Source organism: Panthera uncia, assembly GCF_023721935.1.
Source record: "Panthera uncia isolate 11264 chromosome A1 unlocalized genomic scaffold, Puncia_PCG_1.0 HiC_scaffold_17, whole genome shotgun sequence".
Classification (NCBI taxonomy): Eukaryota; Metazoa; Chordata; class Mammalia; order Carnivora; family Felidae; genus Panthera; species Panthera uncia.
The window spans coordinates 137,309,328-137,329,837 of record NW_026057577.1 but is presented as its reverse complement, the minus strand read 5'-3'; the positions used below and the strand labels follow the sequence as shown (position 1 = coordinate 137,329,837).

Sequence of the window (20,510 nt, the reverse complement as noted above, 5' to 3'; positions counted from 1 at the left end):
AAATAATAAATAAATAAATAAATAAATAAATAAATAAATAAATAGAATTGTCCAGGGGCGCCTGGGTGGATGAGTTGGTTAAGTGTCTGACTTCAGTTCAGGTCATGATCTCACGGTTCGTGAGTTCTAGCACCGCATAGGGCTCTCTGCTGTCAGTGCACATCCTCTGTCCCACCCCCACCCCCCAGCCCTCCTCGGCTCACAATCTCTCTCTCAAAAATAAATAAACATTTAAAAAAAAGAATAGTCCATCCAAACTACTAATTACAAACCTTATTTTGTATGTGAATAATCTTAGACAAGAGTTAAATCCTCTCCAAATTCTGAAGACTAAAGACAGGAGCAGATCTTACCACTGGTGGGAGAGGACATACTTAAATTTAATCAGCATAAAGCTACAGGCAGAAGAGAAATGCCTGGGGAAGGAGCAGCCTTAGCACCTGCACCTTCCTTGATGCATTTGCTCATAAAGTAAAATAATCCACCCTGCTTTTGAGGCAAAACATTATATGATTAACTGTTAGAAGTAATCTGTTCTCTTCAAAATCCTGTTAACCATGATTTATATCTTACCATTAAAATTTCAAAAATTGTTTATTATTAAGAAGCTCTCACCAGACCTAATTTGGTCTTTTAGCACATAACTATTCTATGTAAGTCAAACAAAGGAGAGAATGTCTCTCCCTCTATCACCACTATGAGAAAAATCTGCCTCGAACTGGTTTATAATGAGGGTAGAGTGGGGACATTTATCATTCACCCCGCTTCAAACACTACATCGGTTGGAATCGGAATATTTTTCAGTGTAAGGTTTTTCTAATTAAATGTAAATTCGTGTGGTGGTATCAGAATAGTATTTTCAGTCTTTTATTCCCATTAAATACTCGTTGCTATAAAAGCAATCTAAGTATAGGCTTTTATGGCACATTGCCATGATGTTGTTTAGTCAAGTAACTTGCCCTGTCAACCTTCTAGCTAATAACCCACATACGTCTCAGCTATAATCTAAAAAACAGACTGCTTGCCACACATATGTCTGTGTGACATGTTAATACAAAGAACAAAAGCACATTCACATTAGAAGAATAAACACTTCATGTAGAGAAAGGACCGGTGAGAGTATTCACGGAGTCTCATGGAAATGGTGAGGGAAGGGAAAAAGGTGGGAACATAGTGCAGGTAAGAACAGAGGTAACAGGAGTTGAAAGAGCAACCATGGCAGATTGGACAGAAAAACCTGGATCCTCTCCCCTGAGTGTTATTATCACATACTTAAATAAAATTTGGGGGTGTGGGGGGCGCCTGGGTGGCTCAGCCTGTTGAGCATCTAACTTTGGCTCAGGTTTGATCTCACGGTTAGCGATTTTGAGCCCCGCATTGGGCACTGTGCTGACAGCTCAGAGCCTGGAACCTGCTTCAGATTCTATGTCTCCCTCTCTCTCTGACCTCCCCCACTTGCACTCTTGTGTGTGTGTCTCTCTCTCTCAAAAAATAAATAAACATTAAAACATTTTTTTTAAAAAAAGTCAGATGCTTAATCGATTGAGCCACCCAAGGAGCCCCATGGCCATGTGGTGCTCCTGGATGGTTCAGGTCAGTAAAGTGTCCTGCTTCAGCTCATGTCATGGTCTTGCGGTCCGTGGGTTCGAGCCCTGCATCGGGTCTGTGCTGGCAGCAAGGACACTGCTTGAGGTGTTCTTTTCTTCCCTTTTTGCCCCTCCCCCACTCATGCTGTCTCTGTCTCTCTCAAAATAAATAAACTTAAAAAAATAAAGATAAGATAAAATAAAATTTGTCCAACAACTGCAGTCCATTTCATAATTATGATATGATTTCTTCTGTTTCTTTCTGTTTCTTCTCTCCTTCCTTCAAAGTGTTGACTGTTGGATTTCCGAACGATCTGCTCACATACAACCCATGCTTTGTCACACTGTGCATTTGAAGACTCTTGACCACTCTTGTTCAGTCTCATTTTCCCTCTCAGGAGTGGTAGCATCGGCAGAGAAAACAGCCCACGTCTGTGCCCATCTGGGCACGGCTGTGTCTGTCAGTTGGCCTCTGAGGCCCTTAACCACAGAGGACAGAGAACGCGCTTGTCATCTGGGCCAAACCTGACAATCCACACCCCCGGGTCACCCCCTCGTTTTATTGACCCTACACACAGTCCAGGCACCTTGGGAAAACGATGAGCAGCTGTCAGGGACTGCCATCCCGTGGTTTTCAAGGAGACAAGATTCCATTTCCCTTCGATGCAGATCTGAGAAGACTCTGGCTAGAAGCGTGAAAGCCGGGGGTGATGGAAATTAGGCCAGGGTCTCTTCTGTGGAGAGGGCTGGGTCTTCAGGGAAGAGAGGGCAGTTGTGAAAAAGAGAAAGTAAAGTACAGCAGAGAAGATGGTGGGGCCCCGAGCCTGTGTATTATGGGAAGGGTCCCTGCCACAGGCAGCAGGTGGCTCGATGGGTATATGCGGGGGGCTGTGTGTGACGGGTCATTCACAGGTGGCTTTAGAAAGAAAGTGTATGGCAGCCAGAGTGCAGGCCATGAGAACACAGTAAGCAGCTTAGGGACTCGCAGACAAACTCTTTTCACACGAGGCTGTTGGGGATATGCACGCTTCCTATTTTTAATGGCTATGTCGTTCCTCCCTCATTGCACGTTATTGCTGCATAAGGGATCTTGAGTTAAATATATTTCTTAGGCCTTATAGCCCATATATTAGCATAATAAGCATATATTAACATGATAAATTGTATCAGATATTTGAAAAAAGGATGTCTAAATTAAATTTAGCTTACTCCTATTAGCTATAGAAGAATTATATGGGTTAAAAATTTTTTATGAGTTGCCAGGATGATAAGTTGTTGTCGCTATAATATTTGTAATCTATTCCAGTTAACGTTTATTCTAGCCAGTGTAATCAAGTCCGAAACAATTGGCTTAAATACATCTAGTGTTCATTCAAAACCTCAAATACCTGGAAAGTAATGTGCTGCAAGGAAAACGTTATTAGGAAAACAGTGAATTTATCAAACTGTTACAACTACCTCTCTATTTTTTTTTTAATTGAAAGAATGATCCATATCTTAATTTTAAGTAATGTCTCACCCTTTTATGAGAAAAGTCTCCAATTGAATACATTCCTATGCTCTCCTTGAGATATATTTTGTTTCAAACTGTGTGCATTAATTTTTATGTTCATAATTGTATCATAACCTATACTCCTTCTTATGCCAAAGTAGCCTTCCAAAGCATAACAGGTACACTGTTAAATAAAAATATATTGTTAGAGGAGGTCATTGAGAGGACATGACCACAAGTTGACTGGCTATCTGGACCTGGGAAACAGAGGCTCTTCACCCCCTCCCTGTCCTTAGAATGTGGGTTCGGCTGGCCTTCTCTGCTCCCAGAATTTCCTCCAAGGACACAGCCTTGAAATAGGGAAGTAGTGTTGAGACATATGATGTGCCTGAACCAGTTAAGGCCCCTCTACAAACGTTTTTAAGATTCTGGTGTGAGGGTAGTAATGTACTCATCTTGCAGCTACTCCAGACAAGCCTCCTATGTAAGTTTCCTTACTTATTCAACCTGCCACCTACCGATCTGGAGTAGCCTTTCTCTTTCTTCAGCCTCTCCCTGCCCTCTGGATACAGGGTCAGTTTCAGAGTATGCCTGGGAAGTTCCCTAGGAACTTTCAAAGCAATATTTGGCAAGCTGGCCAGGAGACCAAAGAAATGGGCTTTGGGAATGTGGCATCTGTGGGGGAGAGTCTGAGTTGGCCATTGGCCTCCTCATGGAAAGGGTGTGGCCCCTACATCAGATGTTTGTGGACCACGATGTGAGTATGGGAACACCCTGAAAACACCAGCTGGTCTGATGCAATTGTTGGAAGAACTACACACAGCACACTGCAGCAAAGAAGAGAAATGCATGGCTGCCACAGTGGGCTCACCTCTACAATGGGCAGGTCAACACCCACCTATGCCCAACTAGAGGCTGAAGCTTGAGTTAGAAATCTGGAAGAAAAACTGTAGTTAGAGAAGGATGTTTCCTCCATCCATGGGGCAAATACCAAGTTGGCCATTAACTTCTATGTGGGGAGGGGTGGTTCGTATATCAGATATGTGTGGATCTCGGTGTAAGTACAAAGATGCCTGAAACACCAGCTGGTCTAATTCACTTGCTGGAAGAAGTGCACTGAGCCAGGGAATGAAAGCACATGGCCATGGGTTGGGCTGTCTTCTACTGTGGGCGGTTCAACTGGCCACCAATGCCCAAATGGAGGATGAAGCTCATATAAAGAAGTTTAAAAATGAGTTACGTTTAGCAAAGAGAAAAAACCAACAAAAACATAAGATGTCCACAGGCCTGATGACTCTGGGGCTGGGAGACAAGGTGGGAGAGCAGGATAGTAAGTTAGAGAACTTAGCATGCCATTTTGCCAAGCTAGAAGGTTCAAACTGCCACGGACTGAGACTTGGGCCCTTGTGACTAAGCCTGATTGGGATGCTAAGAAGTGGAATCCTGGGGAGAGTGATGAGAAAGAAGCAGAGGGGCTTATGGTGATTGACAGTGAAGTTGACAGAGCACCCCATGTTACCAGACCCCTAATAAAAGGAAAGCAAAAGCACAGCAAAAGGAACCCCCGCTAGCAATACAGCCCCCAGTTCAGGAAACATCCAGGATGAGGGAATATACTCCCTTGAGCTTATTCACACAGCTGCCGTGTCCCAGTAAAAGGCCAGGGAAATTTTAACAGTGTGATTGGTGCTGCTATGGGATATGGGAGGTGATAATATTTCTCTGACTGAGTAGGAAGCAGAGAAAATGAGCAACATCACCACACACTCTGCCTTCTGGCAGCACCTGCATGGTGCCTGGTGACTTCAAGGTCCTTATTCCCATATAGATCCGATCATTCTTTCCAGGAGGAAGCCTTGGCCCAATTAAGGGGATCACCTTGGGTAAGTTGGACCCTATAAATTCATAGAGTCAGTGTAGCAAATTCTTGGGAAGCTGGGAGTGAGAAAGACAGTCTAAGCTCCTGCCTTTGAAGGCCCTGATTGAGTCACATTCCCTGCAAGAATGAGATACAAGATTCTCCAGTCCACCATCATCACCTCCCATAAGACACTGATATCCACGCTAAGCTTGGTTATGGTACAAAACAACTGTGGGATTGCTGATCTGGGGGAATAGATGCGGTCTGTGGTAAAGGCTAGAGAAGAGGGGCAAGCTCAGAAATCCAAAGGACTATCCCAACTGGCTGTAAAGGGTCCAGCAAGAATAACCCAGAAGCAAATGTGGCATGATCTCATTCCTGAGGAATATTTCTGAACAGATAGTCTGAAAACCTAACACTATGTTGGTTGGCCTGTGGAAAGTCTTAATACCTGAAATATAGTCTGATCATCCTCACCTGCCCCTGTCATCCCTGAAGTCCCACCTGCTCCAGCAGAAGCCCCAGGGTCATAGTCCTACTCGGATGGGTGCCTCCCACATCCAGACTATAGAATGCAGGCCAAGATTGTCTCCAAGTGAGGGCCACTGGAGGTGATCAGAGGCCTCATGGTGAAGTCACTATTTACGGTCCTCAAGAAATAAAAAGGAATAGCAGTGGTGGAGACCGGGGCTGAATGTACTCTAATACAGAGTAACCTTCAGAAGTTTTCTGGCCCCCTCAGAGCCATCAGTGGAAAGAAGACAAAGTTATGGCTAGCAAGGTCCTTTTGACACTGAAAATTGGGCATACCTCCCTGGTAATGTGTGTGTGTTTTTTTTAAATCTCTGCAGTAACAGAGAACACATTGGACATTGATATCCTACAAGATCAAACTCTAAAAACTTCTGTTGGTGAACTGCACCTGCGGGTTAGAGTAATAAAGCCAGGGCTGAGGGGGAGAACCAACTGGAACCCAGTAACCCTGTCAAATAATATAAAGGACCTGGGGGACATATAAGGAGACAAGGGGAACTGTCCAAGAACTGCAACAACCTGGTCTGGATGGTTAAAAAGACCCAGGAAGCTCATGGTGGATGACAGCGGACTACCAGGAACTAAGCAAGGTAATTCCACTCTCCAGCATCTATGTGGCCTCGTCTGACATTGCCACCATCTTGGCTATGTTGGTCATGGTCCCAGGAGTGAACCATGTTGTGCTGGACTCAACAAATGTCTTTTCCATTATGCACTGAGTCACAAGATCAATTTGTCTTCACATGGGAGAGCAACAGTGAGCCTTTCAGGTGCTCCCCCAAGGTTACCTGCATAGCTCCACCATATGTCACGAGGTGGCAGCCTGACACCTATCTCTGTTCTCTGTCCCCACATCAGTAAAATGTGGACCCATTACACTGACAATATAATGTTTAACATGTAAAGAATGGCTTATGCCACAGGATACCTTTCAGGCTTTCCCGAAACATCTGAAAGGGAGAGGATGGTCAGGGAGCCCACAGAAAATTCAAGGCCCAGACACTACCAAGAACTTTTGTTTGTCCCAGAAGCTGTGACTGATAAAGTGCAAGCCAGTCCAACCCCTAAGAATGTGAAATAAGTGCAAGCCTTTGTAGGGATTTTCAAACTTGGGAGAATTGTAAAGCCCACCTGGTATAGTGCCCACATCCCTATGCCACCTTGCAAAGAAAGGGCACATATAGGACTGAGGATCAGCACAGGAAACCAGCTCAGAGAAGGGAGAAATATTAATCAAATAGATTAAAGCTCTGGACACATCCTAGGCAAGGATGCCATTTGAGTTAGATGTTTCTGTGACTCCAGAAAGTATAGGTTGGGCACAGTGGCAGAAACAACGAAAGGGGAGAGTGCCCCTGGGACTTTGGTCTCAGCTCCGGAAGGGAGCAGAAACCCTAGGCCCTGATAGAGCAACAGTTTCTAGCAGTGTGCACAGTACTTTTTTATGTAGAGCCTCTCATATAGCAGCCAGTGCAGCAGCCAACGGGCTGAGCTCAGAGCAGTCTGGCCGGTGATCACTCATAATGCCTGGCTGTTAACCTTATACACCGAGAGTTAGGCTGTTCTAAAAGGATTAGCCATCAGGCTTAGAAAATAGAAAGCTGAGGAGTGGATGATCATTCGTTGGGGCAAGATATGTGGAAAGACGTATGGGTCCATCTGCAAGAGACTAAGGTAGTTCTCATTGTTTTTCATGTCCCAGCTCATAAGGCACTGGACATCCCCTGTTTATTAGGAAGCTGATCCTTAGCTCAAGTATAAGCTCTGTCTACTGACCTTTAACTAGATATAGCAGATTGGATGGATAGAAAGAGTAGCCATCACAGTGCCCACATGAGATGGCATATTGCCAAAGATGTTGGATCGCCCTTGAAGTACAGTGACTTGGTTAGTGCAGTAAGAGCACGTACTGTGTATTCTAAACAATGCCCGAGGCAACTGCCAAAAAAACCTGGGGCTGTTCATCAGAGTTCCCAGCTGGTGAGGTATTGGCAAAGTGATTATATTGGTCCCTTCCCTCTGAGTGAGGTTTCTGAATAATCCTCGGCCGGTGTGGACACTACATCTGACCTACCCTGAGGTTTCCCCTGCCACTATGCAAACTACCTGCTACCATTAGGGGATTAAAGAAACTGAGTACTGTATATGGATAGCCTTTGTAAAATAAATAGTGATTAGGAATCACATTTCAAAGGTCAAGACTAGGTAAAACAGCATGACATGGAGGCGGTTCTATCTCTCGTATAACCCACAAGCAGCAGGGCCGGTAGAAAGGAAGAATGGAATATTAAAGAAGAAAATCAAATCGTTAACTGGTAAAGCCACCTTGGCCAGGTGGACAAAAGTACTGTCCTAGGCTTTACTACATTTGAATGATGAACTAGTAGGGCCTGTTTGCCCCCTGTGCCAAACTGGGGACCCTTTGAAGCACATAGCATCATAAAGGTATGGGAGACACAGGGAACAGCCACCGTCTCAATCCTCACCATGAATCCACACTGCTATGCTGCCGAGAACATCAAATCTCATCACACCTGGAAGAGGAATTGTCGACTGGCATTTGCAATGGGATGTCCCGACTGGTTGGGTGAGTTACTCTCAACCCCTGGAGAGAGCTACTCAGTCCCCACTGGCATGTTTTTATCCTGCCGCAAGCCAGACCTGTTGAAACACACTATACTTGAAATAAAATATGCACCATCGAAAGAGAGGAGAAGGTGGGGTACTGGTCTGGCATATCCTGCCCCCAGTCCATCTCTTCATGCCTGACAGTGCTGCCTCCCGCCGGCCAACATTGTTGGTATGAACAACTGGGTCCAATTCCTAAAGCTGCAGCCAGCCACATTATCTCTAAAAATCAGGCCACGAGTGTAATTCTTATAGAAGGGGAAGAGTTTCCCATATAAGATTCAATCAAATGTGTCTTTCTGGCCTTAGACTTTGGCTGTTCCTGTGATGTCCCACCGCCTGATGGAAATACCTTTTCACAGTGGGTCCACTCATATGCCCAATAAAGAGATCTATCGACCTGCTGGGTATGTGGGCAACTGTTGCTTCTCTACAGCTCCTCAGGATTGCCATGGTGGGCATCGCCTCTCTAGTTAAGGGACCGGAAGGCCCTTAAGCTGTACATTAAAGAATAAACCAGGACTAGTACTCTTAGTTCATCTGATATTACCAATAATGGTCTAGAAACATAGACTGTAGGACATAGTATTAATAATACTGGGCATGAGTGTTGTTTTTCTGCCAGACAAACTATAAAGACAGTCCACCAAACTGCTGGTCAAAAAGGTGCTGGAAATACACCCTTGGAGCCGTGAGTGGCTATACTCATGTTTGGGAATGGCTGATTCCATGTCATGGATATTTGGGCATCTGGGTATTCCTATGTTGGGAACAGAAAAATCCCTCTCAACAGATTCAGCCCAATTGTACCAGAAACATGGGATGGGATACCAGGTACCACTGAAACTGTGCATCATTCTGTCACATTAAGGGAGAGCGACTGATTTGGCACTGACTGGTTACACTGCCTAAGTATTTATTAGGTAGCACTAAATGGAATCCAATTATTATGCGGCACAAAATGTGGCTTCCACCTGGGTGGCTGGTCCATCACACTCTGGTTTTTTCCTAGGCACAAAGGTGAATTTGCCCCATAGTAAGAACAGCTGCCAAACTTTCTCCTTAGAGCCAGGTAGGCACATTCTGTGTTTCACTGGTATGATCATCTGGCCATCATCTTTGTTTCCTCCATTTGTTTAGAGGATGATAGAGCACAGACAGGAATCCTTACCAAATTTACTCATCAAGCCTTGAGTAATAGCCAACAAAGTCTGTCCTTGTTGAACACTGAAATGTTTCTAACGAGAAAAGCTGTCCTCCAAAACGGAATGGGCTCACAAAAAGACACCCATGCCATCATCCTAACAGAATGTTGTGTGTTTATACATGATGAGCCTGTTAATGTATAATTTTTTTTAAATCACATAAAGACACAGGTAAATGCCATGACTGATGCCACCCCCAGCCCAGGGAACTAGAATAAATCAGTGGTTCAGATGCCGGGTCTTGGTTGAAGGCGCTGTCACTACTTTTGGAAATCATTGTCTTGATCTGTGTTTTCTTTTGCGTGTGCCTGTATAACTGCTGTAGCATCTGCCTCCAATGCAGCCAGATAGCTACCTCCACGCTAACGAAACCCCTTGCTGACCACTCAGGGTGCATTTTAGAAAAGGGAGCTGGTGGAATTTTAGGAGCCAATCACAAGGGAGTGGGAAGGTGGATTGTTGAAGAAGATTAAGGGGAAATGGCAGCCATTTGACCCTGGAGCTGGCCCAGAGCAACTGGGGACCACCCACCCCTGTCCTTATCCTTGGAATGTGAGTTATGCTTGCCTTCCTTGCCCCCAGAAAAGTGCTCCACAGACATGGCCTTGAGATAGTAATGTGATAGGAAGGCCATATGGACAGCATATGTGACTGAATCCAGTTAAGACTTCTATATAAACTTTTAAGATTTGGAAGTCAGGTGCAGAAATCCACTCATCTTGCTGCCACCCAAGACAAGTCACATATGTAAGTTGCCTTGCTGGGTAAACCTGCTACCTACCCACATGTAGGAGCCTACCTCTTTCTTCAGTCTCTCCGTGCCCTCTGAATACAGTGCCTGTTTCACATTATACCTGGGAAATTTCCTAGGAGCTTTCAAACCAGCAGTGTGTTTTATGGTATTTTTCAAAAAAAAAAAAAAAAAAAAAAAAAAAAAGAACAAACAAAAGTATGAAAACAAAGACCTCTTACTCTGATGTAGAATTATACCAATAAATTACATCAAAACGAAAATAAAATTATCCCTTCTCTTTGTAGTAGAATAGTTGCCAGGATGGGTTTGTTCAGGCTGCCCGATCATGTGCTCATCCCTGATTGATCACAGAGGAACGTGATAGCAGCCATGTTGCGGACACCTTGATTGAAAGTTTACTAGAAGAGTATCTTCCTGAATGAAGGGTAGAAGTTTTCTAACAAATCGGGGGTGATGGCATACATGCATGGATGTGAGAGGGCAACGTGTTGGACAGCCAAATGATAACGGTGGTGTTTAGACAAGTGACTTAACCTTCTTGGGTCAGAGCCAATAATCCATCTACACAGTTCTCCAAGAATGTAGACTGTCAACCACCGCCACTAATGACTGAAATAGTGGATTACCATAATGGAGAAACACTGCATTACAAATTAGGAAAAGAAACACTTCATGGAGACAAAGCACTGTTGCCTCAGATAAGCACAGTAAGTGCATATTCATGTTATGTCTATTCTCTTTAATAATAGGAAAGAACTCGAAAAGAATGCAGAGGTGGAACCAGATAGGGACGGCAGGAAGGAGCGATACCCAGAGCATGACTGGAATGGAATTAATTGTTTCAGGGAAGCTAAGATTAAGAACTCCACGATTCTATGAATGTAAATGAGTATATAGGTACATATTTTATGATAGAATAACAGCTCAATTTTAACTGTAGAAAGAATAATTTAAATAAGACAGTAAAAGCGTTACATTTCCTCAGCTATTTAAAGTGCTTTCTGAGTCACCAGGCAGCACTGCACTTTGTATTTCCTGGAGGACAGAGCATATACTTGATGAAGGATCTTTCATTCACAGAGTAGTTGGCAAAGTTAATATTCTGGCTTTTAGGGAAAAAAAGAGTCCAAAGATAGTCTATCAACTAGGATAAGTAGATAGGGCCACCTACTCAATAACTCATTTGCCCCTCCTAATTATACGCATGTATGTGTGTGTGAGTGTGTGTGTGTGTGTGTGTGTGTGTGGTGTGTGTGTGTGTGTGTGTGTGTGTGTGTGTGTGTACGTGAGTGTATGTATATGTACCAACATATAGTTGAGGCCGAAATATCTTCTTCCAATATCAAAAGCATATTGTGCACTAAATAATACATTTCCATGGCTTTTAGTTTTTAAGACTGCTTTTCTTTTGTTATATTTGACTTTACATCTCATAGTCACACCATTGCCATGACTAGCAAATGGTCCTTTTTTATTGTTATAATCATTGAGGCTATACCATATGCTTTCTAACGGATGAACATGAAAAAAGTAAAACTAATCATTTAAATTAGTTTCAGGGATACTGTTCTTGGCATAGAATAGACTTCATGAATCTTTTGCAGCTATTTCAACTCATAATGTACCAGCTTCTATAGACTTAACTCTCAACCTACCCTATATTTTCTTGACCTTGAACACTTATTAACATTTTATGATTCTGGAATAGTACTTACTCTATAATGACCATACTCTTTTATGATCTATTATAATAATAGATTATACAATTATTTTACAGGATAATATATTAAAACCCTCTGAATTTTTAAAATGCTGTTGAGCAAAATGTGAATAGGTCTAACAAGGTAAAAGAAATGACCCAGTTACATTGGCTTAAACACTGGCTTAGCTCAACAAAAGGGATACCTGACTCAGCAAAATCCATCACCAAAATGACTCTCCTCTCCAGTCCTCCTGGATAGGCTATCCTCTATCTTCAGGCTGATAAGAGAAACTCGTATCTCTATTTCTGTGAAGAAACCATTCCCTCTTATCTCTAACCTAATAATTAACACACCGCTATAACACAAACATTGAATCTGTTTTGTTTTAAATATTTCATTGCAAAACAAATACCAAAGCCTCCTAACTGTACTTAGCCATTTTATATTACATGCGGCCATGAATATTGAACTTCAGTAATCCCTATGAAATAAGCATAAATCTTAGAAATCAGATAAAAATCTTTTTGGGCTTCGTGATATGGTTTCAAGAGAGTGAAATTAAGTAGGTTTGAAGCCCTCTCTGGAGAAAACGGAGTAATAAAGCTGTTAATCATGTTTGTGGCAAGCAGAAATGCAAAACCTCTAAAATTATCAGAAGACTTACATCTAGATGAGCATAAAGATGAAATAGATAGAGGTGCATAAAATATTCCGGGGATTTTTTACTATTATGTTCATTAGAGTTCCAGCTTAATGCATGCTTTATTGCCCAGAAATTCATTTCATTTGCATTTTAACTGGGTTTTAGTCAAGTTAATCCTTTTTCTTCCCTTGCTAAGAAACTATTCAGCAACTACAGCAAAATACTGAAAGAAGAGAAAGAAATTGAAACAGCCTACTTACACCAAAACTTAAATTTGTCATAGTTTACTGAAGAAAAGAGGTGTTAGGCCAAGTTCACTAGATCGCATTATTTTAACACCAAAGGGTATCTTGGGTATTATAGAGTTGGCTCTATTAGATGAGAAGCAATTATATTCATTTATGCTAAAGATTTAATATCAAGGGAAATTTGGTAAAAATCAACATCTCATTTTTACAGGAGTGAAAACGATAAAGCAATCACATATTTAGAGGCATGCAATTAATTCTCACCACAAACTCCAATATGTAATGCCATGCATCATTTAAACAGCCTTGTAAATGAAGACCAGTTTAACTTGTATTTTCAAAGGGTAAGCATTCAGCTCAGTAACAAGTTGTCCTAATAGAAAGAGAAAGCACTTTTTTTAACACACACACAAAAAAAATGTTTCCTAAATTCTAATGATTGTAAGGGCCACATGGAAATAAGACAGTTTTATCCATACGACAGTATATTGAAAAACAAAATGATGAAAACCTTAGTAAAATAGACCCTTCCAGGCAACAGATATTTGGCCAATCCCAAAGAAAAAGAAGGGTAAGAATAAGGAAAGCCAATAACATGGGGACAAAGTCTTCAGACAAAAGGAAACTTTTCTCATTATTTCTTTTGAAATAATTCGATAAGATAGAATACAGTATTTTGAGCAAAGCCATCTCATATATATTGAGAATCATCTCTAAATTTTCTTTTAATAACATTTTCTTTTAAGGCTTTGCTATTTCTCAAGGAAATCTCAAAATGTGTTTTCTCCCTCACTAAAATTTGAGAGCTAAAGTGCCTTGCTTGCTCTGGCTTACATATCTTGCTTACCTGCCACCATCATTTCAAGTTTGGGATGCCTTTTTGTGATGCTTGTTGACAGAAGATAGTCTGTTTGGAAGGGTTGCTGCTGTTAATTACTATTTTTGAAAGGAGTTTTTTTTGAGCTGTCAATCATTTCAACTACTCAATAAATGTAGCTTGGTGGAAAACATTACATTTGTTTCAGGCTTCTCATTGCCTTAAGAAAATGGAACAAAATGATTTTGAATGATTAGCTGATGCTAAACAGAAAGTCATGTTTTTCACCCTCTTTACTCCTCCTGATTTCTGCTAGTCATAAAAATAAAGAAGTTAAAAGAAAACGAAGCCAATCCCCAGAAGAGTTAAAATGATCTTCATGACCCAGTGGAATTCAAGCACATTCCTGATCATCAGGTAACACGGAGTCCTTATTCTAGCCCTAGGTCTATTCCTACTGAGAAGCTGGTGGAAATATCTATTTTTACCTAAATGAAAGTATCTCCAACTTAATATATGGAAAGATAAACTTCAAAGATTAATAATAGGATTTATTTAAAAATGTATTTATCTTTGCTAAAGTTTTTATGATACAGGAGTGAATTCCACATAAATGTACATAATCATTTTAGTAAGTAAAGCTAGTTGTCAAAAAATTCTGATTTAAAGTAGCTTATAACTACATTACTCTAACTTCAAGTTTGTTACACTTAAAATTTTATTTATCTATTTATCTACCTAATCTATCATCTATTTATCTATTTATAGGATTAACAATGTATATGAGTTTTTCATCTACCTTTTATTCTCAAATTTTATTCTTTATCCCATTTTCTCACAACTTTCTACAAAATGAAAACATGTTGACTAATATTATCCTTATATATCTTTTCAACATAGGAAATTCAGGTGAATTTATAAGATAATAGTACTTTTTATGAGATAAGAGACAGAGAGACAAAGAGAGAGACAGAGACAGAGAAGAACAAGTAAGTCAGAAATAAAAAAAAAAAGAATAGAAACAATTTATGCCAGCATTTGAACATGGAGATATAACAGACACATATCTACTTAAAAAACACCTTCAGAAACACATAAAAAAGAAATAAAAAACCTGAATATGATAAGCCTATGACAATTAAAGAAATTGTAGTAGTAATCAAACACACACATACAGCTTAGATGACCTCATCACTGAGTTTTATCAATCATTTAAGGTAAAAGTAATTCCAATATTTTACAAGTCCTTCTGGATAGCTGAAAAAGAGAAATCATGCTCCTGTCATTTTATAAAGCTAGCAAAAGTGTTTATGCCGCAAACTAAAAAGACAGTTTGAAATAAGATAATTACAGTATAATAACACTCATGAACAAATATGAAAATAAACTCTAAAACTCCTGGCAACCAAATCCAACAATATATTCTAAATGCAGTACATTTTGGCGCAGGCCTATTAAATATCCATCATAACTGGTTTAATAACATCAATCTACTGTTAGAACTGGTGCAAGGTGGGGATGAACCTTTGTTTTCAGCTTTGGAGAAGTTTTTTTTTTTTTCTTTTTCTTTAATATTTAATATTTCTTTAATATTGCTCATTGATATTTGTGATAAATATTCTGATTCTTAAAATATTTGTATTGAAATAACCCAGCATACTGAAATATCATAAAAACAATTGCAGCTGAGGCTGAGACCATGCCCCAGGTCAAGAGTGGGGAGCTGCAGACGGTGGCTGGGACAAACGGACACGACCTTCACTGCACGAGGACAGAGATTTCCGAGATGAACGAAAATATCCGTCAACTCCAGGCTGACGTGGAAGGCCTCAAGGATCTGAGGGCTTCCCCGGAAGCAGTCATCACCAATGCGGAGCACCGTGATGGTTCAAGGATGCCAATGCCAAGCTGGCCAAATTGGAGTCCGCCCTGCATCGAGCCAAGCAGGACCTGGCCGGGCAGCCGTGCCAGTGCCAGGAGTTCATGAACATCAAGCTGGCCCTGGACATCAAGATCGTCACCTGTTGCAAGCTGCTGGCCGGCGAGGAGACCCTGCTGGAGTCTGGGAAGAACATGAGGGTTCATACTACGACCAGACTAGCGGCTACTGAGGTGGGCTGAGCTCAGCCTACCGGGGCCTCATGAGCCCTGGACTCACCTATAGACCGAGCTCCTTCCAGTCCGGCCCTGGCAGGGTCTCCAGTTCCTTCAGCTGTGTCAGCTCCTTCCAGGCTGTGGCTGTGAAGAAGACAGAGACCCACGATGGGAAGCCGGTATCCGAGTCATCTGATATTTTGTCCAGGTGAATAGTCACTGTGGTCCCTCCCATCCTCCCTGTTCCTGGACGTGCCATAGAGCTTTGGGGGGAAGGAGGTATGCAGAGGTGTGTTGGGAAAAGGAGATCCACCTGGGGCTCAGCCTCAGCCCTCAGCCTCCACTTGTGGGGAGTCTATTGCCCTGGGTACCCCCTCTTGCCAATGCCCCCAACTAAAAGCCAATTCATTCTCAAAAATAAATAAACATTTAAAAAAAATTTAAAAAAGAAATAAAAAAAAAAAGGGGCGCCTGGGTGGCTCAGTTGGTTGGGTGTCCAACTTCGGCTCAGGTCACGATCTCGCAGTCCGTGAGTTCGAGCCCCACGTCGGGCTCTGTGCTAACAGCTCAGAGTCCAGAGCCTGTTTCAGATTCTGTGTCTCCCTCTCTCTCTGACCCTCCCCCATTCATGCTCTGTCTTTCTCTGTCTCAAAAATAAATAAACATTAAAAAAAAATTAAAAAAGCCAATTCAAATGTCTTTTCCCAATTAAAGTCTAAGATGCTTCTGCCAACATCAACCTCCAAATTTTCCCTCCAAGGTTACTTCCAAATGGAAGCTAGGACATGATTCAATGTGTCATAGTATGCTTTTTATAGCAAAATTTGATTATGTATCAATTTGAAAAGCAAAATTTCCTTAGATGTAGAGATATTTCTAAATCAATATTTAATGATTTTTGAAAAGTAAAGTTCTTAATCAGTTTTTAAATCATAACAATACTCTTAAACCTAAAATGTTTCATGGCGTAATTAAATAGAAAAAAAACCCCTATGTGCTTGGATTAATTACATAAATTTAACTCTAATATTATAGTCATGAAAAAGATAAGAGCAATATAAACTATAAAAATGTATATAATAGATTATTTTCACCCCTGAAAAACCTTATGCAATGTAACCTTGAAGATTCTTTATATGGAAAACTATGAAAGTATTCAGTTTAAGAAGAATGAAAGTATATGTTTTTTGGTGATATTAAAAATGTTAAATCTCTTTCTATTTTAGGTTCAGAGAGAACTATTAGGATCGTTTCTGATCAGAAAGAATGACCCGTGATGCTGATCAGGAAAGCAGAAATTTAGCTAGGAATGGAATGTAGATTTCTCAATGGAGTCCATAGTTAATTCTTGAAACTGAGAATTTCAGAATTGCTGATTTTTAGCAGGCTTTGTTTTTGTGGTAGAGGTGAGGAGAGGAAACTGTACTACAGAGAGAAATAACAGTTGCCTCAGACTGGTTTTAAATTTGGTTCATCACTGCCTCTTTATTATATACCTAATTCTGTCCCATCTCTGTGTAATATATGGGTGGGAAGTACAGTGTAAAAATATGGGTTTTTTAGAAGTTAAAGAGAAGATGCCTTGACATCTAGATAGTATTTAGTATTACTGTATGTAATCTTATGATTTCTTACATAAATAACTTAATTTCTCTAAACTGTGTGACTTAGAATTTAATATATATCTCAATCAGGGAATACTTGAGTCCTTGGAAGAATTTCCTGGAGAATGTATGATAATACAAAATAAAATGTAAAATCATGATAGCCAGAATAACAATATAGAATTGATATCACATTACCAACAGGACCTCACTTAGAAAACCATCTCAGATTTCTGTTTAATAGTATCACCTATATTTCTAGCCCTCAGTTTTCTGTGCACCTGTGTGACCCACATTTCTTGGCCCCTAGTAGTGAGGCACCTGCCCAGTACTTACCAATAGGCTGTAAGCAAAAGTAACCTGTGTCATTTTTAGGATGATTCACTTAAGAAAAAGTGTGAGCTCTCTAAGTTCTCTCTTAGGCTCCTGTGGTGTCCAAGAGTCCGTATTTCGAGGAGGGGCAATATGACAGAAGCATCTGAATTGCGGGAGAAAAGTTACCGTAAGTTACCAAACTCAGACTATGCTTGCCAAAAGTAAAAACTACACCTCTGCTGAATTAAGCCACTGATACTTGCTTTTGCAATATTACCTGGTCTAGCTGGACTAACATATTATTTATTTCAGCCTTCCAATTTGTTTTGCGCACCTCTTGGTCCTCAAATATTTTAAGAATTAATATATCAAAGTAAGCATTAATTTTGTTACTAAGAGTATACTGTGCAAAGCATAGCTATCACAAACTCCACTCCTTATAAAGGACCATGTTTATGATGGAACACCCAGAACAAATTATTGTCATGACACAACATCGTTTTCAGGTCTGTGGCCATTCCAGTGTTTACTGCGCTATAATGTATTTAACAACCTTGAATTAAATATCCTTCTGTACTCTTATATTTATTAGGATAGTTTCTGATCATTAATTATAAAAGTTTTCCATAATAGCAGCAGACTAACATGATGATTGTAACAATCCATACTACAAAAATACCATGGAATGTTCAATACATAAACTATATAAAGGATCTGCCTGTTACAGGTTTTCTATCTATCAATCTCCTCTCCATGGTATTTGCTCTGTCTTGAAATATTGTCATCCATTACTTGTCGCACACCTGCCTTCATGGGTAAGAGTGTTTTTATTCCTAGTACTCATCGCTCAGTCTCGAAAATACAGGGTCCCTGATTTTTAGTCATTAGTGTAAAAACACACAACTCTGGCCTGACAGCAATAAGTAAGCCTCTGGCGATGCTATTTTCTCTCTGAAAAATCATTAAGTTTGGCTCAGAATTTTAAAAGTGACTAAATTGTGCAACCATTTGGTGGTGAGAGCATTTCCAAGTTTCCTGTGTAATAGATACAGAGATTCTACAGAAGCAGGAGTGCCATGAACTAATGTGCATATTTTATAGAAAAGCTAAGAAGAACTTGGGCTAGATCATTGCCATTGCAGTTTTATTTTTTGAAGAAAGAGACTGATTCTCTCATTCTCTCTTTGTCCTCAAAAGTGGAAAAGAAACAAAAACAAAAAACAATGACAAATGATGATCAGGATGGGTCCTGTAACTTGATAAATTCCATGGCCCCTTAACTAGAGTTTTGAGATGAAATATCAGGCTTCCCTAAACTTGTGAATATTATTTGCCTATCTTACATGAAAACACTGTCTCTTGTTTGAAAGTAGTAATATATATGATTAGAATACATTCCATATTTGCTCATTCTCCCCATAGGGAAAAAAACAAGCTGGTGACAGTGTCATAATTCTTTGGGCTTGTGGTAACCTCAGTGGCATGGCTCAATGGGAAGGCAATGAAAATAGGCCAGGGCTGGGGCTAACAGCACTAATCTGCTTTGGGGGCAAATCTTTAAGGGCTCAATGAATATAAGACAACAACTCATTTCTGGATAGGACAAACAAAGTATTCTAAATAGGGAAACTCTTGGGATTATGCTTTGAACAAACCATCTAATGTCTGGTGGGGAGTATGGGAAACAATCTAATTTAGAGTGAATAGCCTGATGGGGTGTTTGGGTGGCTCAGTTGGTTAAGCATCCAACTTTGGCTCAGGTCATGATCTCACAGTACACGAGTTCGAGCCCTGTGTCGGGCTCTCTGCTGACAGCTCAGAGCCTAGAGCCTGCTTTGGATTCTGTGTCTCCTCTCTCTCTGCCCCTTCCCTGCTTGTATTCTGTTTGTCTCTCTTTCTCTCTCTCTCTCAAAAATAAACAAAACATTAAAAAAACTAAAGTAAATGGCTTGGTAAGGGTGGACAGGACACCAGGAAAGATTGGACTAAAGAGATGACTTCAATTTCCACATAAGCCGAATGAATTAGAAAATCAAGCAAAACTTTGGTAAGAAAACACATACAGAGTGCTAATATAACATTGGATATACTGATACATTTTTGAAATCATAAATTTAAATCAAAGCATGCTAAAATTATAAGCATAATCCTTTCAGTATTCCTCAGGATTTATTCAAGATTAATCCTAGTGCTGGACAAGTGAGTCTTGAGTTGTAGTGAAAAGATCCTCATATGTAAAACAATCAATCAATAAATCACGATTTTTAAAATCTAGGTCATAGAAATTGATGGGTGAATTGGAAGTAGTATTTAAGTAAAACAAGTTCTAGAATGTGAAATAGCATGAAATTTCTAACTAAAACAGTAAATCAGAAGCTTGTTTATTTGTCTGTTTTTCAATAGCAAAATGGAATTCAGGTAAATTTTCTCAACTTCTAAGCTATGCCAGAAAATTAATGAGAGTTACCCACAAAGCTAGGCTTGTTTCATGACTCAATTTCATTTGTATTCATTATTTAATTATTATCTATATTTTTATATCACACTTTTAGTTAAGTCATGCCAATATATTCAAAAGTATATTTAAGGTGACTTTGAAAAGCATATCAAGATAAAATAAAATTACCTACCATAAATCTAGATGCAGAGGAAGATGAATGAACAAACAAGGATTAACACAGTTGGGGCTTAAGAGGTGATATATAAGGGTGCCTCAGTAGCTCTGTTGGGTAAGCATACAACTCTTGATTTCAGGTCATGATCTCATGGCTCCTCAGTCTGTGCCCTGCATTGAGCTCTGTGCTGACAGTTCAAAGCCTGCTTGGGATTCTCTCTCTTCCTCTCTCTCTTCCCCTCTCCCACTCACATTTTTCCTCTCTTTCTCTTTCTCAAAATAGATAGACTTAAAAAAAAGTTTTTTTTTAAAAAAAGAGGTGATATATAGATCTAGGTACACTCAGTAGATGAATATCTTATATCTTAGCTCTAGGCTTTCTAGCAACCATCGCATAAAATTTATAATTCAT

General features: G+C 40.3%; 1 pseudogene; it reads left to right on the top strand.

The window, feature by feature from the left end:
• Nucleotides 1–7,960: 7,960 nt before the first annotated feature.
• LOC125935313 (keratin, type II cytoskeletal 8-like) lies at nucleotides 7,961–15,777 on the top strand (annotated as a pseudogene).
• Nucleotides 15,778–20,510: the final 4,733 nt, after the last annotated feature.